This window comes from Bubalus bubalis, chromosome 18 (genome assembly GCF_019923935.1).
Source record: "Bubalus bubalis isolate 160015118507 breed Murrah chromosome 18, NDDB_SH_1, whole genome shotgun sequence".
NCBI lineage: Eukaryota > Metazoa > Chordata > Mammalia > Artiodactyla > Bovidae > Bubalus > Bubalus bubalis.
Window position 1 is genome coordinate 59,472,644 of NC_059174.1, and position 27,860 is coordinate 59,500,503.

General features: G+C 41.1%; 1 protein-coding gene, 1 non-coding gene and 1 pseudogene across 2 annotated transcripts in view; all 3 read right to left on the bottom strand.

Moving 5' to 3' along the window:
- Nucleotides 1-27,860, bottom strand: part of LOC123327520 (zinc finger protein 665) — a 392,317-nt gene that overhangs the window by 109,333 nt on the left and 255,124 nt on the right. The window lies entirely within an intron of this gene.
- Nucleotides 892-27,655, bottom strand: LOC123464536 (annotated as a pseudogene).
- TRNAC-ACA lies at nt 7,266-7,338 on the bottom strand. The gene has a single exon. It is a non-coding gene; the product is annotated as a tRNA-Cys (tRNA).

Consider the following 27,860-nt stretch of genomic DNA (forward strand, 5'->3'; position numbering starts at 1 on the left):
CTTGGAAAACAGGAACCAGCAGAGCTGCATGTAGTTCTCAGGACTGAGGTCATGAGAAAGGGCACCTGCTTGGATTCCTTTCAGTGACTCCCTTCCGTGACTTTTTACTTAAAGGTAATCTATTCAGTTATGCCCCTCTTTCTCCGGATATGGAATGCTTTCTGGCCCTTTGAAGATTGCTATTTGCTTGGCTTTGTTTTTTCTCAATTTTTTTTTACTGCCTAAAGCTGCCTTGTATGAGGATATAATAAACACGTGTTTCTGCAAATAAAGCACCCGTTTCACTCGAGACTTGGGTCCCCTGCATCCTTCTCATTGACTCCAGTCCCCAGGTCCTGGTCTACAAAGACCGTGACAGCTCTGTCTTCAATTTCCACAAATAAGAGTAACTCTTCTTTAATCATACATACAACAGTTACTTCTATCCAATGGAGAACATGACTCTTTTCCTATGCATCATTCCTAGCACACCATCACTCCCTGGTAACTATCCCTCTCCTCCTACGAAAAGCCGAGTCCTTTTAACATCTTGCCTACTCTGTTCAAGGTCAGTTGGTAGAACATTATGTTTTATAACAGGCTGGACTATGTACGGAAGGGCTTCCTGATCCTACTGACCATGAGTCATGTCCTAGTTTTACGTTATTTTCCGCCCTCCCTGTTGCTAATTCACACACACACTACTGAATTTTGTAATTCACGCTGTGTGTGTTTCCAGGAAACACAGATGTGAATAAATCGTATCTAATGAAGTCGGCCCCTTCATCTCACTGATTGCTTCCCAGAGACCATCATGAAACGCATGTAGCAAATGCATTTGATCAATATATTACCAAAGCCAAGCTCTTAGAGCTCATCACACAACAGCCCAATAAACTGAGAGACTACTTGTCAGGCAAGGAATAGTGACTTTATTCAGAAAGCCAGGAGACCAAAAACGTGGTGGACTACTGTCCCAAAGAATCATCTTTGTTGAGTTAGAATTCGGGTTTCTTTTACATGAAAAGATCTCTATAGCTTCTCTTCAAATATGGACTTACTGCAGTTGCTGAGTACCTGAACTAAAGTTATCAGAGAATACATATAGTGGAAAAGGTAAAGGATTTGCCACAACCACTGAGTCTGGGAAGTATGGCTCCACTATGTTCCTATCTTGTGACTTTTGGGTAAGATCCTTGCCACGCACATCACAACGCTATGTGTTTTCTCCAGGATAAATACTCTGATACTACTGCTGAGATGTGAGCTGTGAGGATAGGGTTTTGTTTTGTTTTTCTTTTTTTTCACACTTGTGAAATTGGTGAGGAAATCTTTCTAGAATGAATTCATGTTCTAAAGACCTAATAAATACATATATATCTGTCTTCTATCCAGTATGAATTTTCTCATGAAGCCTAAGATGTTGCCACACTCATGATATTTGTATGGTTTCTCAGTAGTATGAATTCTCTGACCAACAGTAGGGTGTGAATTTTGAACTTTGAATTTTGAAGACTTCTACCATATACCTACCACATTCACATACGTTTCTCTCATGTATGGATTTTCTGATGTTTAGTGAGTGCAGAGACCTGAGTAAAGGATTTTCCACACTTGAAACATTTGAAAGGTTTCTCTATATGTATTCTGCGATGACTTGTAAGTTGTGAATTTCGACTGAAGAACTTGCCACACTCATCACATCTGAAAGGTCTCTCTCCAGTATGAATTCTCCAATGAAGTCGAAGATGTGGTTTTTGACCGAAGACTCTTCCACACTCATCACATTTGTAAGGTTTCTCTCCAGTATGAACGGTCTGATGACTTAAAAGGATTGACTTTACACGAAAGGCCTTGCCACACTCATCACATTTGTAAGGTTTCTCTCCAGTATGAAATCTTTTATGACTTATGAACTGTGAAGGTTGACTAAAGTGCTTGCCACAATTATCACATTTGTAAGGTTTCTCTCCAGTATGAAATCTCTTATGACGTATGAACTGTGAAGGTTGACTAAAGTGCTTGCCACACTCATTACATTTGTAAGGTTTCTCTCCAGTATGAACTCTCTGATGACCAGCAAGGTGTACATGTCGTCTGAAGACTTTGTCACATATATCACATTTAAATAATTTCTTTCTTGTATGAATTTTCTGATGTCTCCTGAGGTTTGAGCTGTCAGTAAAGGCCTTGCCACACTCATCACATTTGTAAGGTTTCTCTCCAGTATGAACTGTCTGATGCCTTAAAAGGATTGACTTTACACGAAAGGCCTTGCCACACTCATCACATTTGTAAGGTTTCTCTCCAGTATGAACTGTCTGATGCCTTAAAAGGATTGACTTTACACGAAAGGCCTTGCCACACTCATCACATTTGTAAGGTTTCTCTCCAGTATGAACTGTCTGATGCCTTAAAAGGATTGATTTAACACGAAAGGCCTTGCCACACTCATCACATTTGTAAGGTTTCTCTCCAGTATGAACTGTCTGATGCCTTAAAAGGATTGACTTTACACGAAAGGCCTTGCCACACTCATCACATTTGTAAGGTTTCTCTCCAGTATGAAGTCTCTTATGACTTATTAACTGTGAAGAATGACTATAGTGCTTGCCACACTCATTACATTTGTAAGGTTTCTCTCCAGTATGAACCCTCTGATGAACAGCAAGATTTGCATTTTGGCTGAAGACTTTGTCACATATATCACATTTAAATAATTTCTTTCCTATATGAATTTTCTTATGTCTCCTGAGGTGTGAGCTGTGTGTAAAGGCCTTGCCACACTCATCACATTTGTAAGGTTTCTCTCCAGTATGAAATCTCTTATGACTTATGAACTGTGAAGGCTGAGTAAAGTGCTCGCCACACTCATTACATTTGTAAGGTTTTTCTCCAGTATGAACCGTCTGATGACCAGCAACATGTGCATTTTGGCTGAAGACTTTGTCACATATATCACATTTAAATAATTTCTTTTCTGAATGAATTTTCTGATGTCTCCTGAGGTTTGAGCTGTCAGTAAAGGCCTTGCCACACTCATCACATTTGTAAGGTTTCTCTCCAGTATGAACTGTCTGATGACTTAAAAGGATTGACTTTACACGAAAAGCCTTGCCACACTCATCACATTTGTAAGGTTTCTCTCCAGTATGAATTGTCTGATGACTTAAAAGGATTGACTTTACACGAAAGGCCTTGCCACACTCATCACATTTGTAAGGTTTCTCTCCAGTATGAATTGTCTGATGCCTTAAAAGGATTGCCTTTACACAAAAGGCCTTGCCACACTCATCACATTTGTAAGGTTTTTCCCTGTGTGCTTTGAGGTCTTGCGTTACTACTGAAGGATTCATAAAATCATTCCCATATATATTAGAAACGCTGGTTTGGACACAAGGAGGAATTCTTTGAAGTGGTGAAAATGAGAAACTGTTGTTGACAGACCTCTCAACTTCATTATATTCAGAAATTATCCCACCAGTTTGAAATATCTGCAGTTTATCCTGAAGGTTAAATCCAAGCCTACTTCCAAACGGCTTGATTCCTGCATCCTTTCCATCATGTGAATCTCTTCCATCAGGCACATTTCCATTAAGGCTTACAGGCGTTCTTTTGTAATTTCTTTTGTCATCTCTCCCCTGACATTCAAAGTCACACGTATTTTCCTGACTTTCCCAAAGATGAAAATGTTTGATTTCACAGCTTTCAGGTCTTCCCAGCATCAATGTTTGGAATATTTCTCGTTTATCACTGTTCACTTTGGGTAATAAATGCTTGATCACATGTGTAGGAGAGATATCTACAAGATAAAAAGAACTATAGGTATCCTGCTCACAGTAATTCAAAAATAAATCTTTCATGTTGAATATGTATTACGCCAAAAGTAATACTTACACCAAGTTGTGAAACACCACAATCATGACCTTAAGTTTTTAGAAACACTAAAGGAATAGAATTCTTAACTTAAGAAAGCATGATAACATAAATTCACCATTAAGGTAGCCTAGTTTTAAAAACCATATGCCAAACACACTCACATTGGATAATCTTATGCCAACTCTCAAAAACAGTATTTTTCTACCAGGACCCCTAGGAACGTATCAATCAACAGTTGTCTCAAATTGAAAAGAAAATATTACACTATCATTGTATTCTGCATACTTACTGTACATAAAGAAATTCTAAACAATATATTACATATTGTAATAGTAAATAATCCAAAAGCAAACTTACCTGATTAACTATACATAACTGGTTGTTTACAATTGAAAACAAATGAGAAAATGAAGAATATGACTAAAACAATTCTTTGGAAACAACATAGTTTTCTAAATCTGCTATAGAACTACGTACCCAAAAAGAAAAGGCATTTTACAATGTTAACAAGTAGTATGTGTCAGCTGTATTGCAGAATACACGCTAAAAGACCATCATATGTAAATGACACATAAATTAAGATGTAAAATAGTCACCACTTTTCTAACAGCCAATAATCAAAGCAATCCCTACCTATGTTGTTGTTGTTCAGTCGCTCAGTCGTGTCTGACTCTTTGTGACCCTGTAGACTGTAGCCCACTGGACTCCTCTGTCCATGGGATTTCCCAGGCAAGAATAATGGAGTGGGTTGCCATTTCCTTCTCCATGCGATCTTCTTGACTCAGGGATCAAACCTGCATCTTCTGCATTAGCAGGTGAATTCTTTACCACTGAGCCACCAAGGAAGGCTTCTCTGTAGCCATGCACTATTCTTAATTACCTGGTTTAATGGCACCAAAATATAATAAATAAAAATCGAGTGCTTTGTATATTTATTGACTATGGTCAGACACAATATTGCTGAAAAATGTTGCAAGTGAAAAGCATACAAGATATAATGTAGTTGAGGTTTGACAGAAAACAAAATTCTGTAAAGCAATTATACTTCAATTATAAAATTAATAAAATTTTAAAAATATATAATGTAGATAAAGTCATATCATAAAGAACATGACAGAATATAGATATTACATTTTTTAAACAAAAGTAAATTTTGAGTATTTACTATAAAATATGCACTACTGTAAGCCAACTGACAGCACTAATTTGCTTTAAAAGGCTTGAGGTAAATTAACATGTTTTTCTCTAAGCAGAGCAGGAGACACACCCAATTGGTGCACAAAGTGGTAAGAGAAGCAGGATATGAATCTGAACCTACAGACTGAGAAAACTTATTTGTCAACATGACCACCCACTGAATGAATAGATTAGAAAATATTTTTTAAAAATACAAGGAACTTGGAAAGAAAATATCAAGGACGATACAAGACAGAAGGAGTCTGTTTAACTATTATTCAACCATCCCATCTCGAAATGGGTTGTGAGTCATCATGGATGCACAGAGTGATTTAGGTCATATCCTGAGAAACTTGTTCAATAAATGACCAGACATTATCTTTACAGTGAGAGTATGTAAAAGGTGGAGGTTTGTGGTAGGTGAGAACAATGTTTCCATCCATATCAAGGTACTATGTGAGGAATGGTCAGGACTAAGAAAGGGCCTGCGTGGAGCATAGGCTACACAGGTTTATGTCAGATATCAGCTTGTGACTGCTTGTCTTTGTGAAAATAACTGAGAACGCAAACTAATATACTGACCTTAAAAGAAAAGAACTGGTTCAGCAAGTTTATGGGCATTATACTATGGGTACGGGACAGAAACAAGAGAGATTTTAAAAGTGACTGTGATATATGGAGAAAGCAGGATAATACCTGTTATACTATTTACAATGTCATGTATCTGACTGTGAATTTTGTAAGTTACAATGGAATGCTTATATTCAAGAAAAGCATACACAATATTCCAGGATATGTGTAAGAATCTTATTAGCAGAAATCAGAAGGAAAATACAGGAAAAGGTTATCTAAACCTGGGTTCCTCTGCCAAGTATGATTAACCTCTCTTTTGGACATTTATTTCATTTCTTCTTCCACACATGTTCATCTCAAGATCGAGGAGTATCAAAGGAGGGATTGAAACTGACTCTGGAGGACCTTCCCAGTTACAAAAGCCTTTTCTGAGGCATCCAACACCTTTTTGTAGAAAAAGGCTTTATTCTCCTAGACCTCCCCTGAGTTCAAAAGAGCAGATTCAAACACTTACTAATACATAAAAGGATCATACCATGTTCAAGTGGGATTTATTGCAGGGATGCAAGATTTCTCAATAGCCACAAGTTAATCACTATGATACACCACATTAACAGTTGAAGACTAAAAACCATATGATCAAAAAATAAATAAATAAATAAAAAATAACCATATGATCATCAATAGATGCAGAAAAGATTCTCACGAAATTCAAGTACCATTTATGATAAAAACCCTTCAGAAAGTCAGCACAGATGGACCCTACCTCAACATAATTCAGACTGTATATGTCAAACACACAGCTAACATCATACTCAACAAGGAAAAACTGAAAGCATTCCCCTTAACAACATGAATAAGGCAAAAATGTTCACTACTGCCACTTTGATTGAACATATTTTTCAAAGTCCTAGCCAAAACAATCAGAAAAGAAAAAGAAATAAAAGGAATTCAAGTAAAAGAAAAAATAAGAAGGAAGTAAAACTGTCAGTATGATGCTACACACAGAAAATCCTGAATATGTCACCAGATGACTACTAGACCTCATCAATGAACAAAGTAAACTTGCTGGATACAAAATATATAGAAAACTGCTGCATGTCTATACGCTAAAAATGATATATCAGAAAGTGAAATTAATGAAACGATCCCATTCACCATCTCAGAGAAAAGAATAAAATTCTAAGGAATAAACCTACCTAAAAAGTCAAAAGAACTGTATTCATAAAACTATAAGATGCTGATGACTGATAGCAAAGATGACAAAAACAGATGGAAACACATACCATGTTCTTGGATTGAAAGAAGTAACACTGTCAAAATGACCATACTATCCAAGGCAATCTACATATCCAATGCAACCCTTATCAAATTAACAATGACATATTTCATAAAACAAAGAAAAACTTAATTTGTACCAAAATACAAAAGACTCTGATATCTAAATCGATCTTGAGAAGGAAGAACAGAGCTAGAGCAATCATGTTCCCTGAGTTCAGACCATACTACAAACTGACAGTCATGAAAGTGAAAGTGAAGTCGCTCAGTCATGTCCGACTCTTTGCGACCCCATGGACTGTAGCCTATCAGCTTCCTCTGTCCATGGGATTTTCCAGGCAAGAATACTGAAGTGGGTTGCCATTTCCTTCTCCAGAGATCTTCCTGACCCAGGGATTGAACCTGGGTCTCCTGCATTGTAGGCAGACGCTTTACCGTCTGAGCCAGCAGGGAAGTGGTATGATAATGGCACAAAACAGAAATACAGATCAGTAGAACAGGACAGAAAACCCAGAAATAAATCAATGTACTTATAGTAATTGTAAATACTATAAGTATTAAATAAAAAATAAATATTAAGTAAAAAGTAAATATAAAAAAGGAGAAAAGGATATAGAATGAAGAAGTCTCTTTAATAAGTGATGCTGGGATAAATGGAGAGTTACATGAAAAAGAATGAAATTACAACATTCTCTAACACCACATACAAAAATAAACTCAAATGCATTAAACATCTAAATGCAAGACCAGATACTATAAAATTCATAGTGGAAAACAAATGCAAAACACTGACATGAATGTCAGCAAAATTTTTTTGGATCTTAGAGTCATGGTAATAAAAGCAAAATCAAACAAGTGAGACCTAATTAAATTTAAAACCTTTTTGCAAAGCAAAGGAAACCAAGCAAAGAACAAAAACACAACTTTTGGACTAGGAGACTATATATGCAAATGATGCTACCTATAAGGGACGGCGGAGCCTGGAGGGCTGCTGTCTATGGGGTCACACGGAGTCGGACATGACTGAAGTGGCTTAGCAGCATAAGGGATTTATTTCCAAAATATACAAACAGTTCATACAGCTTAATATAAAACAAACAAACAAACAACCCAATCCAAAACTGAGCAGAAGATCAAAACAGATATTTCTCCAAAGGAGACAAACAGATGACCAACAATCACCTGAAAAGATGTTTGATGTCTCTACTTATGAGAGAAATGCAAATCAAAACCACAAAAATGTATCACCTCACACTGGTCAGAATGACCACCATCAGTCTACAAACAATAAAGGCTTGAGAGGGTATGGAGAAAAGAGAACCCTCCTACACTGCTGGAAGGAACATAAATTGGTACTGCCACTTTGGAGAATAGCATGGAGGTTCCATAAAGAACTAAAAATAGAGCTATCATGTGAACCAGCAATTCCAATCCTGGGCATATATCCAGAAAGGATGAAAACTAATTCAAAATGACACATGCACCCCAATGTTGTTAGCAGCACTATTTATACCAGGCAAAACATGGCAGCAACCTAAATGTTCACTGACAGACAAAGGGATAAAGAATATGTGGTACATATATACAAGGGAATATTGTGAGTGAAAGTAGCTCAGCCATGTCCAGCTCTTTAAGACCCCATGGCCTGCAGCCTGCCAGACTCCCCTGTCCATGAAATTCTCCAGGAAAGAACACTGGAGTGGGTTGCTGTCTCCACCGCATAAAACACAATGAAGTAATGCCTTTTGCAGCAATATAGACAGACTTAGGAATAATTCTAAGTGAAATCAGACAGAGAAAGACAAATATCATAGGATATTATATGTTGAACTGAAACAAATGATACAAATGAACTTATTCACAAAATAAACTCGCCAGCATAAAAAACAAACTTATGGTTACCAAAGGGGATAGTGCAAGATGGTGGCTGGGGCAGGAAAGGGAGAGATAAATTAGGAGTCTGAATATATACAAACTAACATATATATATATAAAATAGATAAACAACAAGAACCTACGATATAGCTCAGGGAACTATATTAAGTATCTTGTAAATTGCTGTATACCTGAAACACAACATTGTAAATTAAGTATACCTAAAAAGTAGAGAAGGAAATGGCAACCCACTCCAGCACTGTTGCCTGGAGAATCCCAGGGACAGAGGAGCCAAGTGGGCTGCCGTCTATGGGGTCGCACAGAGTCAGACACGGCTGACGCGACTGAGCAGCAGCATACCTAAAAAGAATGGTTAAAACAAAAACACCTCTTGCAGAGATGTTCAAACAATGTTTCACAAGGGTGTAAAAACTACTAAATGTTGGAAGCAGTCTATGAAACAAGACATGTTGACAAAACTGAATACCCACAAGCAAAAGAATTTACTTGAAACATTATCTTACACTATAGACAAAAATGAACTCAAAATGGTTTAAAGACCTAAACCCATGTCCCAAATGTATAAAACTCCTAAAAGTAAACATGCAGGAAATGTTTCTGGAAATTGGACCCAAAAATGACTTACCAGATATAACAACAAAAGCACAGGCCACAAAATAAAAGCAGATATTAATTTGAACTATATCAAAATTATAAACTACAGCCATGAAATTAAAAGACGCTTACTCCTTGGAAGGAAAGTTATGACCAACCTAGATAGCATATTAAAAAGCAGAGACATTAACATTACTTTGCCAACAAAGGTCCGTCTAGTCAAGGCTATGGTTTTTCTAGTGGTCAGGTATGGATGTGAGAGTTGGACTGTGAAGAAAGCTGAGTGCCAAAGAATTGATGCTTTTGAACTGTGGTGTTGAAGAAGACTCTTGAGAGTCCCTTGGACTGCAAGGAGATCCGACCACTCCATCCTAAAGGAGATCAGTCCTGGGTGTTCATTGGAAGGACTGATGCTGAAGCTGAAACTCCAGTACTTTGGCCACCTCATGCGAAGAGTTGACTCATTGGAAAAGACCCTGATGTGGGGAGGGATTGGGGGCAGGAAGAGAAGGGGACGACAGAGGATGAGATGGCTGGATGGCATCACCGACTCGATGGACATGAGTTTGAGTAAACTCTAGGGGTTGGTGATGGACAGGGAAGCCTGGCGTGCTGTGATTCATGGTGTCGCAAAGAGTCGGACACGATTGAACAACTGAACTGAACTGAACTGTGCATTAAAGTGCAGTGAGTTTGAAAAGACAATCAACAGTAAAAGAGAAAATATGTGGAAATCATACATCTGATAGTAAATGAGTACAAAGAATATATAAAGAATTTTAAGAGGGACTGAGATCACCAGTCCCACTGTAGGGACCATTCCCCAATCAACCATCCAACGCATTGCAAATACAAAACAGAAACAAAACATTGCAAATACAAAGAGTAACACAGAAATTTGAACTCAATGCTAAAATAAAAAAATACTTACAATGCACAGAACACCAGTGCAGCCAATACCCCCGTAGATATGAGAATGTGAACTTGGACAAAGTTGTCCTGGGATAAATTCCCATACCATTTACAGACGCTAAAATATATGGTCCTTGATATACATAAACAACACTGTCATGGTGCCCTTGACAAAGTCTCCAAAGCCAGAAAATAACCTGGAAAGATGTATCAGGCTCTCGTGATACTTTCTCTCTCATAATCTTAGAACATACTGACCATTCTGCTGGATAGCTTCAAGTGGTGACTTTGTACAGAGCAAGAAAATAACATTAGGAATAGTGTCTCCATCACAGTTTTCTGTTACCTAGTAAATCCACTCCACAGAGACTCAGCAGAGACTGCCAATTAAACATAGGTGGATTACCGCAGCAAGGAAACCAGATAAACTTTCAGACCCTCAGGAATATATTTCAAAGAAATTTAAGAGGTAAAATGATACAAAGTAAGGAGAATGTAACATCAGGAACAGTTGACATTCCCAGACTGGGTAGAGCAGCACAAAAGTAAAAATAATACAACATGAAGGTCAGACATTACAGCATCTTGAGATGGGACCATGCGCTCGACCTACAGATGGCAAGCTAAGAGACTGTGAGATTCACATATGCTCCCCTCGTAGGATCTAGGATCAAAAAGACGATCTCTCTACCTACTCTCCTTACATTTTCTTAAGTAACAATCACAGAGGATCCAATCCACCAGCTTGTCCCTCTCCTAAACAGAAAAAAACAGCCCTTTTGAGATACTCATTTTTCTTTATATGTTGTATTTTTGGCTATTTTTACATCACTCCCCACTGTCCACAGCTTTTTCTCTTGCTCCAATGTGAAGATAATATTCAGATCAGAAACAGAAATTCTGGGACTCCCCTGGTGATCCAGTGGTTAAGACTCTGCAGTTCTAATGCAGGGGGTGCAGGTTTGATTCTTAGTCAGGGAACTAAGATCCCACACGCAGAATGGTGGAGCCAAAAAAAAAAAAAAAAGGCAAGCAAAAACAAACAAAAAGAAATAGATTTTCAGGGTTATCAGAAGAAACAAATCTAAAGAGCTGTGGATTTTTTAAACACTGAGCCAAAAATCAAAAGGTAGAAAATAGGAAATCGGGTTTTTTGGTGTTTTTTTTAACATTTGCCAGTGAGCTTTCTACATGATTAAGCTCTGGGACAACCTCAGATGTGACATGAAACAGACACAGCATCTGAAGAATGTCAGTTTAACCTTGTGAAGCTGTGTCATGCCCAAGTCACCAGAACTCTCAGATGAAAGACATCAGGGCCTCCTAAGGGGCACACAGGGAAAATGCAGATACCCAAGGGCAGCTCTGGAAGGAAGGCATCCTCACCCACAGATAGCAGGTTCCTGTAGGTCTCCAGCATCACGTCACTGTACAAGGCCCTCTGAGCAGGGTCCAGGAATTCCCACTCCTCCTGAGTGAATTCAATGGCCACATCCTCAGAGGTCAGTCGTTTCTGAAATGAAACCACATGTCACCAAAACGGCCATGAAAAGTTCTCATTTTCATGCAAAAGGGAAAGGGTGGTAAGGGGTAAGGATTGACTTGAAGTATGTGCTCTAACAGATCCATGCAGGGGTATCTGGAGAAATTATGTGTCTCTAATTTTAATTTCTTATGCTTTTTCATAAGGCCTTATGAGATCCTCCAATTAATATGGATTTTTCATCACTGTTCAAAAATCCATGAAATATATATAAATAAAACTCAACACTGTATTGGCTATGCAGAAGTGTCAGATATTATGTTCTACCCAGTGAGTGCAATTCATTATCTAGATGAGGTACAGCATGAGTGGTGTCTTCAGAGATGATGAAGTCCAGGGCACTTTTAATGGAAAGGTCGAAAGTTTCAGCCATGACACTGATAACAGCAGCAAGGACCAGAAGTGTCTGAAGGCTTCCGGCTGCTCTAAATTACTGCAGTATTTCTCCAAACATTAAACAAGTACTTTACAGGCAAGAACCTGCCATCAATATAATAGCTCATTAAAGAACGACCTGTTTCCACCTTACAGAAGAAAAACTGTGTCACAGACACTCTGAGAAACTCGACTCAGATCAAGAAGGTAAGAAATGTTACATGAAGCACCTGAACTCAGAGGCTTAGGCTCAGCAACTGAAGCTTAAGCATCTAACAGTTAAGTAATACAGAGAACATTAAAAGTCCTTTGAAAGAGGGCTTCTAAAGAAAACTTGAAAGAAGTCCAAGGTGAGCTTCCTCCCTTCCCCTCTGTTTTCTCTGCAGGGGGAGCAGCTCTCGGGCCTCAGGCCTTCATCCCCTGAAAATGGACTTCTGCGCCAAATTCGTCTCCACCCCCTCCCTGATCTGGAGAACCTCCTCCCTCTGTTGATTGATCACTGTACAGAGTGCTGGTGAAGGACAGGACACACTGACCGATGAGAGCCACAGCAGCTTGGTAGCCCCAGGTCCCCGGAACATCTCACATATTCCTAGCCACAGCTTCCAAACCAGTGCCATTTCAAGGGACTCTGACACAGCAGCCAAGTTCCCTGGAACTGGAGCTGCCACAGAAGGGGTGGCTGGCTCTGGGGCTGGAAGTGGGACTGTGTTTGGGAGCTTCATCACTGTTATGCCAGGAACCTTTCTCTGAAACAGTAGCTCTTCTACGCCATGGGCTTGGCCCTCTCAAAGGCCATGCGGCTCTTTTGCCTGATGGTGGTCTAGCTCATCTTCTTCACGATGTGAAGGAGCTGTTTCCACCTCCCATAGCTCTTTCTCCTGTGTCTGCCCAGTATGTTCCCTTTCCTGTAACTCCTCAGGCAGCCTGGGGAAAGTGGTGGGCTCAGGGTTTGACAGAAGGAAAACAAATAAATATTGTATTAATATGAAAAAAAAAAAAAAAAGCCCAAGGTGAACAATGTGGAATGGCATGAAAGGTCATTATAGACGTGGATACAGAAACACAAGTGTGAGTAATTTACTACTTAAAACACCAACAGGATTATTTACAAAATTCCAAGGCCATACATTATACTGATAACATAATTTCAACTGAAAAAAAAAAAGATATGTAGTTTTTAAATCATGATGTCTTCTATCTAAACCACAAACTTGAACATGCATGCATGCTTATCTATAAAAAATTAACTGACATGAGAGGATTCGTCTCTTGACATATTTTTTTGGACAATTTTATATCATCCTTTTATTCACATGTATTTCAGCACCCTTCAGAGGATAAAAATGTATCCTTTCTACTCAGCTGAGTTTGTCAACAGGATTCTATACTAGGCTACCAAAAGAAAACTTTTAAAAACATTAAAAAAAAATACTTGAACTAAATTCATAATAAAATTACCATATACAAAAGTACAAATACAATTTTATCCATTTAAACTTACATAGCAAGGCATTAACAGAAGGCAAAGACTCCCATCCAGACATCTCATCCTCTGTCATCCCTTTCTCTTCCTGCCCCCAATCCCTCCCAGCATCAGAGTCTTTTCCAATGAGTCAACTCTTCGCATGAGGTGCCCAAAGTACTGGAGTTTCAGCTTTAGCATCATTCCTTCCAAAGAAATCCCAGGGCTGATTTCCTTCAGAATGGATTCGTTGGATCTCTCTACAGTCCAAGGGACTCTCAAGAGTCTTCTCCAACACCACAGTTCAAAAGCATCAATTCTTTGGCGCTCAGCTTTCTTCACAGTCCAACTCTCACATCCATACCTGACCACTGGAAAAACCATAGCCTTGACTAGATGGACCCTTGTTGGCAAAGTAATGTCTCTGCTTTTCAATATGCTATCTAGGTTGGACATAACTTTCCTTCCAAGGAGTAAGCGTCTTTTCATTTCATGGCTGCAGTCACCAGCTTCAGTGATTTTGGAGCCCCAAAAAATAAAGTCTGACACTGTTTCCACTGTTTCCCCATCCATTTCCCATGAAGTGATGGGACCAGATGCCATGATCTTTGTTTTCTGAATGTTGAGCTTTAAGCCAACTTTTTCACTCTCCGCTTTCACTTTCATCAAGAGGCTTTGTAGTTCCTCTTCACTTTCTGCCATAAGGGTGGTGTCATCTGCATACCTGAGGTTACTGATATTTCTCCAAGCAATCTTGATTCCAGCTTGTGTTTCTTCCAGCCCAGCGTTTCTCATGATGTACTCTGCATATAAGTTAAATAAGCAGGGTGACAATATACAGCCTTGACGGACTCCTTTTCCTATTTGGAACCAGTGTGTTGTTCCATGTCCAGTTCTAACTGTGGCTTCCTGACCTGCATACAGGTTTCTCAAGAGGCAGGTCAGGTGGTCTGGTATTCCCATCTCTTTCAGAATTTTCCACAGTTTCTTGTGATCCACACAGTCAAAGGCTTTGGCATAGTCAATAAAGCAGAAATAGATGTTTTTCTGGAACTCTCTTGCTTTTTCCATGATCCGGCGGATGTTGGCAATTTGATCTCTGGTTCCTCTGCCTTTTCTAAAACCAGCTTGATCATCAAGAAGTACACGATTCCCGTATTGCTGAAGGCTGGCTTGGAGAATTTTGAGCATTACTTTACAAGTAGAGTCCTAGATTATGACAAAAAAAAAAATTATGACAATAGTAAAGTAAAAAAACTTCTTGGAGAATTAAAAATCATGGCAAAAAAGAATATGGATAAAAAAATAAAGTTATTAAGCAAGACTATCTCAAGAAACATCATGATGGGAAGGAAACATTCAATATATTCCTTCTGAAATTATAGTGGCATGAAAGGAGCTGTCCAGGATGCCTGTCTTTCACCACCATATGATGCGCATGGGCAGGGGCCACCAGAAGAAGTTACAGGAGGAAAAACACAGGGCAAGAGCACAGAGTTTGTCAGAGAGTTGAAACGGGTAGTACTCACAAACCTAAGGACATGGAAAGGTGAAAAGTGAAAGGATGGAAAAAGACAGTCCATCCTAAAGAGAGCAGGGGAGACAATTATATCAGACAAAATAAACTGAAGAAAAAAAAAGTCCAATGAGATAAATATTGTGTAATGATAAAACGGTCAGTTTACCAAAAAGCTGTAACAAGTAAAAATATATATACATCTAACATTAGATATCTCAGAAAAATGAAGCAAACATTAAAGGAAAGGAAGACAGAAACAGCAGCACAGGAGTAGTAAGAGATTTCAATGCAAAAGTTGAACAGGCATGTACAGATCACACGGCCCAACATAAGCATAAAACACATGCATCTCAAGGACAATAAAGCATTCTCTATCAGACACACATGTTAGGCCAAAATTAACCACTTTAAGAGACTGATACCATAAAAGTATGTTCCCTAATAACAACGAAATAAACACAAGAAAAAAAGAACATTCCCCAAATGTGGACATTAAACATTCACTCTTACACCACAAATGGGTCTAAGAAAAAAATCACATGGAAAATTTTAAATACCTGGATGAAAACAAAAAGATAACATTACAAAATTTATAACACACAGAGAAGACTGTACTAAAAGGAAAGTCTGAACTGTTAAATGCTTACAGTGAAAAAGAGAAAAGATCTTAATCTGAAATCTATTTTTAGACCTCTAGGAAGCAGAAAATGGAAAACAAACTAAACTCAAGTTTAGCAGAAGGAAACAGGTAAATAAGAAAGATTAAACGAGAGATGAAATAGAAAGCAGAAAAATATAAAAATCAACAAACCAAGAGGTGATGTTTTAAAAAAACTGTATAGGAAAACCCCAACGTAGACTAAAGAAAAGAGAAAAAAAGTTGAAAATAACTAAAAACTGATATGAAACAGGAGTGATTACAACTGAGGTCAAAGGAAGTTTCTAAAGAAGTACCATGAGCAATAAAAAGATCTTCACAACCAAGATAATCACAGTGGTGTGATCATTCACCTAGAGCCAGACATCCTGGAATGTGAAGTCAAGTGCGCCTTAGAAAGCATCACTATGAACAAAGCTAGTGGAGGTGATGGAATTCCAGTTGAGCTATTTCAAATCCTGAAAGATGATACTGTGAAAGTGCTGCACTCAATATGCCAGCAAACTAGGAAAACTCAGCAGTGGCCTCAGGACTGGAAAAGGTCAGTTTTCATTCCAATCCCAAAGAAAGGCAATGCCAAAGAATGCTCAAACTACTGCACAATTGCACTCATCTCACACGCTAGCAAAGTAATGCTCAAAATTCTCCAAGCCAGCCTTCAGCAATACGTGATCCGTGAACTTCCAGATATTCAAGCTGGTTTTAGAAAAGGCAGAGGAACCAGAGATCAAATTGCCAACATCCGCTGGATCATGGAAAAAGCAAGAGAGTTCCAGAAAAACATCTACTTCTGCTTTATTGATTATGCCAAAGCCTTTGACTGTGTGGATCACAAGAAACTGTGGAAAATTCTGAAAGAGATGGGAATACCAGACCACCTGACCTGTCTCTTGAGAAACCTATAAGCAGGTCAGGAAGCCACAGTTAGAACTGGACATGGAACAACACACTGGTTCCAAATAGGAAAAGGAGTCCGTCAAGGCTGTATATTGTCACCCTGCTTATTTAACTTATATGCAGAGTACATTATGAGAAACGCTGGGCTGGAAGAAGCACAAGCTGGAATCAAGATTGCCAGGGGAAATATTAAAAACCTCAGATATGCAGATGACACCACCCTTATGGTAGAAAGTGAAGAGGAACTACAAAGCCTCTTGATGAAAGTGAAAATGCAGAGTGAAAAAGTTGGCTTAAAGCTCAGCATTCAGAAAACTAAGATCATGGCACCTGGTCCCATCACTTCATGGGAAATGGATGGGGAAACAGTGGAAACAGTGTCAGACTTTATTTTTGGGGGCTCCAAAATCACTGAAGCTGGTGACTGCAGCCATGAAATTAAAAGACGTTTACTGCTTGGAAGTAAGTTATGTCCAACCTAGATAGCATATTAAAAAGCAGAGATAATACTTTGCCAACAAAGGTCCGTGTAGTGAAGGATATGGTTTTTCCAGTGGTCATGTATGGATGTGAGAATTGGACTGTGAAGAAAGCTGAGTGCCAAAGAATTGATGCTTTTGAACTGTGGTGTTGGAGAAGACTCTTGAGAGTCCCTTGGACTGCAAGGAGACCCAACCAGTCCATCCTAAAGGAGATCAGTCCTGGGTGTTCATTGGAAGGACTGATGCCAAAGCTGAAACTCCAATACTTTGGCCACCTCATGTGAAGAGTTGACTCATTGGAAGAGACCCTGATGCTGGAAGGGATTGAGGGCAGGAGGAGAAGGGGACGACAGAGGATGAGATGGCTGGATGGCATCACCAACTCGATGGACTTGAGTTTGGGTGAACTCCAGGAGTTGGTGATGGACAGGGAGGCCTGGCGTGCTGTGATTCATGGGGTCGCAAAGAGTCAGACACGACTTAGAGACTGAACTGAACTGACTGACTGACTGATGACCAATAATGCCTATAAATGAGAGAATATAGGAGATAGTGGCAAACTCTCAGAAACATGCAAACTCTTTTACTTATTAAGAAATAAAAAAATTGAGAAGTGTTGAAAGGGAAAGCGTTAGCCACTCAGTTGTGTCTGACTCTTTGTGACCTCATGGACTGTAGCCCACAAGGCTCCTCTCTCCATGAAATTTCTCCAGACAAGACTACTGGACTAGACAGCCATTCCTTTCTCCAGGGAATCTTCCGACCCAGGGATAGAACCTGGGTCTCCCTCACTGCAGGCAGATTCTTTATGATTTGAGTCACTAGGGAAGCCCACTGTAACTAGAGAGATTTAAAAAGTAGTCAGAAACCTCTAAGAAAAATACAGGACCAAATTCTACCAAACATTTACAAAAGAATTACCACGAATCCTGCTAATTCTATGGAGCAAGCATGATTCTAATAGTTTGCTGATTTCCCAAAGACACAAGAAAGGCAAACTACCCCTGATGAATACTGACGCAAAATTAAAATACTTGCAAACCAACTTCAACACATATTAAAAAGATCTGGAGAAACAGACACAGAGATCAGATGGAGGTGGGAGGGGAGAAAGGAGAGGGCGAGATGTATGGAGAGAGTAACACGGAAACTTACATTACCATATATAAAGTAGAGAGCCAATGTGAATTTGCTGAATGACTCAGGGAACTCAAACAGGGGCTCTCTAACAACCTACAGGGGTGGGATAGGGAGGAAGATGGGAGGTAGGGGACATATGTATACCTATGGCTGATTCATGTTGGTATTTGGCAGAAAACAACAACCTCTGTAAAGCAATAATCCTTCAATTAAAATAATGTAAATAAATAAATAAAAAGATCTAACATTATGACCAAGTAGATTTTATTCATATAAGGCAAGGAGAAGTCAACATATAAAAATCAATTAATATGACACACTACATTAACAGATTAAAGGGAAAAAAACCAGGATCATCTCGATGCAGAAAAAAGTCATTTATCTTCCTTCCCACATGACAAAGTTTCATAGGTAAAAATCATAAAGATTACAAAAGAAACATGCTATATCAAAAGAGATTCTTTAATAACCACACAAAGGATCGATCAACCAATTAACTCATTATAAAAACTGCCATGGCAATCTTTGTAGAAGCAGGATAAAACATGGTGAAAGTCACATAACTATTCAAAGAGCAAATAGCAAAACTACTGAAGAAGGAAGATGGAGGTCTTTCTACTTCAAAACCTATTACAAGGTAATCAAGATGATGTGGTACTGGTATAAAAACAGACAAATAAACCAACTGAACAGAACACAGTACTCAGAAATAATTCTTTGTGTATATGTAAGGTATATTCACAAGGATGTCAAGATACACAAAAGGGCAAGGACAGTCTCAATAACCATGATGCTGAGAAAATAGATACCCACCAGCAAAAGAGTAAAGCTGGAATCTTACTTGCATTAAAGGTTAAAACATCTCTGTGTCAAAGGATTCAATCCACAGAGTGAAATGACAACCTCTGAAGAATGGAGGTGATGAAAATTTCCACCTGCCAGAGACTTAGATTCATTTCATAGTTTAAATCTGATGATAAACTAAAAAACCCTGTATAATTGTTGTCTATTTCTGAACTTTTCATTCTATTAACAATAAGGATTTAAAGAGATTGACCCACATCTTTAGTTTAAACTGCCTTAAAAAAGTCAGAACAAACTGCCCCAATTGATCTGATTCCCAGATTTTACCAGCTATTGTGCACATTAATACCTGATTTCCATGTGCAGTTTCCTTACCCTGGTTGACAGAGAGGGGACAGCACATCCAAATGGGCCCTAAGCAATCTCTGCTGCCCATCAGCACTGAGATCCCGTCTCCAACCCGTGGGTGAGAAGCCCTTCCCAGGACGGTGCTCAGGGGAGCCTCCTCACAAGGGCCAGGTCACCAGGTCATGGGGAGACAGGATCTAGGTGGAGATGACAGGCCCTGAGGGAAGGCCCCAGGTGAGTGTGCCTGTATAGGAGCCAGACAGGATACTCCAGAGTCAGACACGATTAGCAAGTCCAAAGAAGGGCATTTCAGGAAGAACAGACTAAATATGACCTTACCTGAGAAAGAGCCATGTGTCACTCCTTTTCTTTCCTCTTCCTCAACTTCAGGGCTTCCTCAGGCAACACAAGTCTTCAGAGGTCTATCATGAAAGTTGAAAATATGCTGTTTAATGCTTAGAGTCAACACATCCCCTTCTAGAGCCCCAACCACCCACATGGGAAGCCCTCACCATGTGGAACAAACACTCCCCTGTGGCCACTGTCTCAGGAGGGACTCAGGACAGTCAATTCCGGCACAGAGACCAACATGGGACTTTCCCACACTTTCCCTCAGATCACACTCCACTCCTGGTGAGGCCTCATGTACACAGCAGCAGGGGCCACCTCCGCTGACCCCACGACCCCCTTCAGGTCACACAGCAGGCCCTTCCTTGTCCAGCCCAGTCAGAGCAGAGCGCCCCCTCCTCAGCCCAAATCTCTGCCCTCAGGACTGGGAGGACTCAGAGTCCTGATGCTCATTGAGGGATCCAGACTGGAATAAACCGGGACACCTTAAACATTCTCGAGCTGTGGACTAACACAAACCACCTGAAGGGGAATCTCTGGTCAGAGGGTACAAAACATGGGTATGCAAAACGCCTCATCAATGAAACGTGAAGCCTGGACTGAGCACCTTTGAGAGGAGAAAAGCTCCTCCCAACTCTCTTTCTTTCCCAGCCTTACTAAGGTATAACTAACAAAAATGGTATAAACGTACTGTGTACAAAGTGATCATGTGATAGATTCATACACTGAATAATTATTATAGTGGAGTAAGTTACATTTCCACCTATGAGTACACTTTATTATTTCTCTCTGGGTGAATTTCAAGTATATAGAAACACTACAGGCAGGATGCAGTACCTCAGATCCCCAGAACTTACTTATTTTACAACTGAAAATCTCTACTCTTTGACTAACAGTTCCTCATTTCCCCCTCCACCCAGCTCCTGGTAACAGCCTTATTACTCGATGGCTCTATGAGTTTGACAAGTCTAGTTTCCACACAGTGTCTGTCCTCCTTTGTCAGGTGTATTTAACTTGGCATAATGTTCTCTAGGTTCATTCATTTTGGCATAAATGCAGGACTCTTGATTTTTATATTTATAGATAAAGAAAAAATACTTCATGAATATACAGTATATAATAAATATTCCATACCACACTTTTGTTACCTATTCTTTTGTCAAGAGACATCGGGCCTGTGTCTATGCCTTGGCTACTGCAAATCCAGTCACACTCATGGGACTGTAGACATATCCCTGAAAAACTGATCGCTTTTCCTTTGGATATCTGTCAGAAATAAGTTTGACAGACTGTAGGCCTGTTCTATGTTAATTTGTTAAGGAACTTCCATTTTGTTTTCCAACATAGCAGTACCATTTACATTACCACCAACAGTGCAGTTAAGATTCCATGTTTTCTGTACTGTGCCTGTGTGTGTGCTTATTTTGGGAGGGACAGGAGTGGATAACAGAGAACCCAGCACTGGCCAGGCAGCAAGAGAGTTGCAGCTGCACCTTCTAGAGGACGAGCCTCCGGGCTGCAGATCACTGTGGTACCGCTGCCCTCTGATTCTCTGAGCCATCTTCCCCTACGTCACAGGACTTTATTACTCTTCTCAGGTTGGGCCCAGAGATCTCTATGGAGCAGGACCACATTATAACAAGCATTCTGCGATCTTAACCTTAGTACTCTTAATTTCCCAGTGGGCCTCAAACAAACTTACAAATTTTCATGGTGTCCAACAGAGTGTCCACAGAGCCCATGATGAGCCTTGAACCCTCTTATACAAACACAAAGCATTCCAAGCCCTGACAACTCATGCATGAGGCAAAATCCAAAAGAGGACACTAAAGGATCCACAGACAAGACACCATATTTTCATTTACAGTGAGTGATCCAGGTCAAACACTGAAATCTCCAAAGACTATGAAATAGAGGGATCATTCCAATGATGTACATGGCCCACTGGGACCTCAGCATCTTCCAAGGAAACACTCCAGATTCTCTTGGTATCTTCCCAAATGCACATGAACCTTTCTTCACCGGCAACCCCAAGTACACAATGATACCAAAGTTGATGCAAAAAATGACCTGAGATTTTCCCTGTTACTCTATGGTGCCTGCCTGCTAAAAGAGCAGGGTGTGGAGTGGATGCTGGGGGCACCTGCTAGAACCAGCCCCTCAAGCCCAAGGCTCCCATCCTCCTGCACCCACAGGTGCCTGCGGGCTCAGCCCAGGCCACAGTTCTAACAGTGGAAAAGACTTCTCTTGGCTGAATTCCACATCCTTCATTGCTGCTCACGTGTGGTCACGAGTTGTCAAATCAAACCTCTGCAGGCAAGTGTCAGCCTCAGCACTGCTGTCCCGGGAGCATAAGCTAAGGCATTGGAACCTCAAACCATTCCATGCGGGCTCTCCAACAAACCTGCTCCCAGGTTCTCCAGCCTGAACTGAGACATTCTTTTCCAACAGATCCACACCTGCCTTGTCCCTGAAACTACACTTGGGATGGGCACACGCTCCATTCACTGGGCTCACCTTGATGCCCCCAAGTACTGCCACAAGCCTCCTGCAGACCCCACCAGGCTCCCTCCGCTTTCCCCATTTGTCTACCTCTCCTCCCTGCATGACTGGACTAAGCAAGACTAAAACGCACTGGGGTTTCTTGGCAAAGGGGATCACAAGAGGAGTGCCCACGAGCTACCACACAAAGGACACTGCACGTGCAGTATGAAAATCAAGACACTGGCCCTCCTGGGAAAGTCTGCCACCACCTGGGGACACTATGGAGTCCATGTACAAATGCATTTGAGATGAGGACGACTCAAAGCAAGGGATCCAGGTCTCACTATCTGCTGTTTTCCCCATCCACACCTACTTGGAAGATATTCTAGCTCTTGGGGGGTGCGGGGGGCAGCGTCTCCTTCCTGGCCCATTAGGTTTGGGATTTCTGCTCATCCTCAGAGTACTGAAATCACAATCGCTGACACTGAGCACATGAACTCCTAGAAGGCAAAGCTGCTATTCACGATGGTGACTGGTCCCTGGATGGACAGAGCTTAGATCTAGGGGCTGCGGTGGACTAAACACAGCAGACTAAACATGGGGACATCTTAGCCCACTGCTTGAGCACACCAGTTCTGTAGGGCTTTTCAGGACTTCCTATATATCTTGGTTCACCTTTTGAATAATTAAGTAGTCACATGGGGTAAACATCAATTACAGCTGAAATGTCCAGGGACATGGGAAACATCTTCATCACCTGCCCTGTTCTCTTGGTCTTCCCTGAGGATTATTTCAGCCGAACCCATAGTCCTGCCATCTAAAGTATCCGGTACTGCAGCCACGTTGGGAAGAAGAGGAACACTATGAGCCCTAAAAAAAGAGGAACCACGAAGGACATGAAGAAGGGCATTAATTTCTGCTGATGGCAACTGATACAGAGGCAATAAACCTGGGTAACATGAGAGAGACTGTTAGGAGGGGATGGGGAGACCTCTCTGAGCCTAGACTTGAAGGGTGACAAAGGGCCTCAGCCAGGGTGACCTGAAGGTGAGAAAAGAAACTAAGATGTCAGACAGAAATGGTTTTGGTATTTGGAAACAGAGAAAAGGTAATTGAGACCAGGACAGACTGAGCCATGAGCAAAGGGTCAGCTCCCAGGATGAGGCTGGAGACACTGACAGGGCCCTGAGCTTGACAGAGGGCTGAGGAGCCACAGCGAGGATTCAAGCTTTTGTCCCAGGAAAAAATGAAAGCCAGTGGAGGTCTGAACGTCAGGATATAAAAGAAATCTCCCTTCAGATTTAGCCTTATTCATAGAAGTCATCTAATTCTGGGCCTGTGATCCTGCCTCCATCCTACAGTTTTCCTTTTCGTTTTTCATTGAGGGAGGACTGGGATCTACTTAAAATTCTAATTACTGCCAGACACTCCCTCCAAACCAGAACTGCCACACACAGACACACAGCCAATTTGGCTAATCATTTCAGGGGTCAGTGTTGCTCACGCTCAGAGTTTCCGGTCTAGTCTCTCATCTCCATGTTACAAGTGGGCTCCTTCAGGCCCAGAGAGAAGCCGTTTATGAGAAGGTCTGAGCTGAGTGAAGAGAACCGGGTATAACTGAATAATGAAATGAGAGGCTGAAGGGCAAGGGAGCCAAGTTTGTCCTTCATGCCCATCCCATTTAAGACCAGGAACATCTGTCATGTATCTGAGCAAAAGAAACTTTTCTTTCAAGATTGGGTCAAACTGATACCAAGCAGGTAATTCTTTATTAGAAGATTGCAGTAAAATATTTTTAAAATACAGAATAGCAAATGTATATCCACTGGTACAAAAAACATTGTAAGGGGTCAGCTTAGATATAGGATCTGACCAATCTTTTTCATCATGAATAGAGAGGCTCTGTTGGAAGGTTCAGGTCAATCCAGCCCATCCTTCCTCATTTGCACAGAGAAGTCAAAAAGGGACCTGAGGGAAACATCTTCATATCACCTCAAAGCTCACTTGTTTCCATGATCATAGAAAATGGAGAAAATAGACCATTAGACTAACCAGTTAAATTAGGTGCTTTTTTTTCTTTTTTTGAAAGGAAAGAATGAAGCATTTTATTTTGTTGGTTTTACAGTGTTACATGTTCTTTTATTTTCCCATTTCTCAGAGAAATGCCTTTAATTTCACAAGATCTAATGTCATACCTCTGTTATTCTCTGGTAAAGAGCTGAGACCAGAAATATCCGTTTGTGTGTGCACACATAAACACATACACACAATTCATGTGTTTGGTAAAACCACAGTTGAAAATATGTCTGTTTTATTACACGATGTCCCATACATAAAACCCTCCAAGATGTATTTCCCTTTGAATTCAGAGAAAGGGAGGCGAGGTGATCTTTGCTTATTAACTTTAATTTTTTCAGCTTCCTCATTTTTAAGTATTATAATGGGAGGATAATTAATTTATAATATTGTAATGGTTTTTGCCATACATCAACATGAATTGGACATGTGTCTCCCCCATCCTGAACCCCCTTCCACCTTACTCCTTACCAGATCTCTCTGGGTTGTTTCAGAGCTCTGGCTTTGGGTGCCCTGCTTCGTGCATCAAACTTATACTGATCATTCTATTTTACATATGGTAATATACATGTTTCTATGCTATTCTCTCAAATCATCCCACCCTCGCCTTCTCCCACTAAGTCCAAAAGTCTGTTCTTTACATCTGTGTCTCCCTTTGTTGCCTTGCATGTAGGATCGTTGGTAACATTTTTCTAAATTCCATATATATGCATTAATATACAGTATTTGTCTTTCTCTTTCTGACTTATTTCACTCTGTATAATAGGCTCTAGGTTCATCTACCTGATTAGAACTCATAAAGGAGGTGACATTTTTGCTAAGTATGGCACAAAATAGTCTAAGATGATTTACTACTTACCAAAGAAAATTTCAAATGTACAAGATGAAGGGAAGAAAGCACTCAGCCAAGGAATGAATCTGAAAAAAATTTGAAAAAAAAATTGTGAATTATTTTTAATCTAAAAATCTGGTGTCAAAGTTTAAAAAAACACTGAGAATAATCATATTCAAAAAAGGATGATAAAAGTAGAATACTGGAAACTAAAAAAGCTTATTTCTGAAGTTAAAAATGATTACAGAAACTGAATGAATTAAGACCTATTCCAAGCCAAAAAAAGCACCATACATGAAAGGAGAAAGTGTGAATCCATTATAAAAAAAAAAAGTGTTCCTTTAAAAATGCTACCCAAAAGTGATACAGTGGATGAGAATCTGCCTGACAATGCAGGGGACATGGGTTCTACCCCTGGTTCAGGAAGATCCCACAAGTACAAGCAACTAAGCCTGTGCACAACTACTGAGCCTGTGCTTTAGAACCTGGGAGCCACAACTCCTGAGCCCATGGCGCAGAACCGAAGACAGCACAGCCAAAAAACTAATTAAAAAAAAAAAAGCTACCACAGAGTGACAGAGTCAGTCATTTCTTGCTCCAGGTGTCTTCCTCCCTGATCTCTATCTTATGATAGGACAAGGGAAGGGGTTCACTCACAACTCAGTGAATCAAGCCACTGCCCCAGGCTCAACAGGGTTTGCAAATGAAAAGTCATCTTCTGCCACAAGTAATAAAAAAAGACACAAGCCTTATATATAGACAGGAGTTTTGAAATTCTCAGCCTCCTCTGTATAACTAAAAAAATCATCTGTATCCAAACAACTGGCCACACCTGGATCGAGCTTACCCCTCTGTTCACCTATCTCCCTATTTCATCTGAGTCTCCGTGTCTCTTTCTCTCCCCCTCTGCTCTCCTGCTGTTCCTGTCCTATTTCCTCCCTCACACGTGTCCTGTCTCAGGCTGCTGCAATTCGTTCCCCGTCGAAATGCTCTCTCTCTCCAACCTTCCTGAGTCTTTCAAAAATCCATACCTATGTCTGCCTCTTTCTTCCCCCATTTCGGCTCCCTCTCTGCGCTCCAGATTACTCCCCTTCTCTCGCTGTGACTCTCCCTTCCTCCCCACTCTCTAGCAGGCCATGTGGCTATGCTTCCTTCCAGCCCTTTCTTCCTCTGCTCCTTACCTTTCTCTGCCAGCACCATGATAAAACCGGCCACCTAAGATTGAGACTTGAACCCTTGTGGCGGGACCCCAACCGGATGAAAACACAACTCCGGACTCTAACCCAAGAGGCCTGGAGTCAAACCTGGCCAAAACCTAGTTAGGGACTCTCCACCTCTGACGTCCCTCATTGCCGTTCGCCTCCCTGCTCCCATCACTGATACAGGGCAGTTCTCCCTATGCTGTTTACCAATCCCTGGAGATCTGGCTTTATAATTTATTAATGCTTCTGTATTTTACTCACTTGGCTATTTTCAAGGCTTAACCTCTTTGACTTGACTATCCCTTTGCAAGTCCCTCAGCCATTCTCAGTTTTCCCATTGGTTCTCCCTGATGCTTTTCTCCTCAGTTTCAGTTATTTCTTTCAGTCCTTCTGACTCTGCTTCTCCTGATCCTCCTGCCTCCTGAATTTACTGAGTGGGCGACAGAACGAGACGCCCCGGGACCGGAAGAGCACCTTTTCCGACCGAGTTGAATTCGGCATGGAACAGCACTGGCTGTCACAAGGCTGGACCAGGTCACCTACCCTACGCGGGGTGAGGGGACGGGCTGACAGGAAAGGGGGTGCCTGCGGGTAGAAGGACCGGCCTCAGGAGACGCGAGGACAGAGGGGCTGGGAAGGAGGGGGCTCAGGAGCGGGGCGGGCTCTCCGGAATCCCGGGACCAGGGAGAGGGCGCGGCCTCTCCGGGAGCGGGGGCGACGGGCTCTGCCTCCAGCGGTCGAGAAGGCGACGCGGCGGGGCGCGACTCCAACTCGCGAGAGAGGGCTTTACTTGGCGAGGCCAGAGGTAAAAAAGGGTTTTAAGCAGGAAAATGTCGCCAGAGGCGGTGTCTACGCGGACAGAGGGCCGAAACCGACTCAGAAACACTTCAAACCCAAACGAAAACATAACTGGGCCGCAACGGCAGCGGCAGCGTCTATTAGGGGCCGAGCACCGGGTGCCAGGGTTTTCAGGTCGCTGGCAATTCCCACACCATGAGGACGAGTGAGCGGGGGCGGAGGTGGGGATTGGAGGGGTGGCGAGCTCTGCAAACTTACTCTAGTAGCAAGCTTAGGCGCCGCTCGGAGACATCGGCTTCGCGCTCTCCAATTTCCGGCTCTGGGTGAAAGGGCTTTTGGTATTCGAGCCCCGGCTTCCGACCAGGGGCGGGGCGAGCACCCGCTGTGCGCAGAGTTCGTGGGAGGGGCGGGCAGCGGAGGGGGCGGGGCCTGTTACCTTGACAGCATTAAGTTACCCTCTGTAACACTGCTCAGGTAAAAGCTTCAAGTTATGTAGGAAGCCAAGATACTTCCTCTTAAGACTAAAAGGGTTTATTCTCAATAAAAAGCTGTTTTTCACAGCATGGTGTGCTCAGATCCTGCTAGTGAGGTTGAAGCAATTC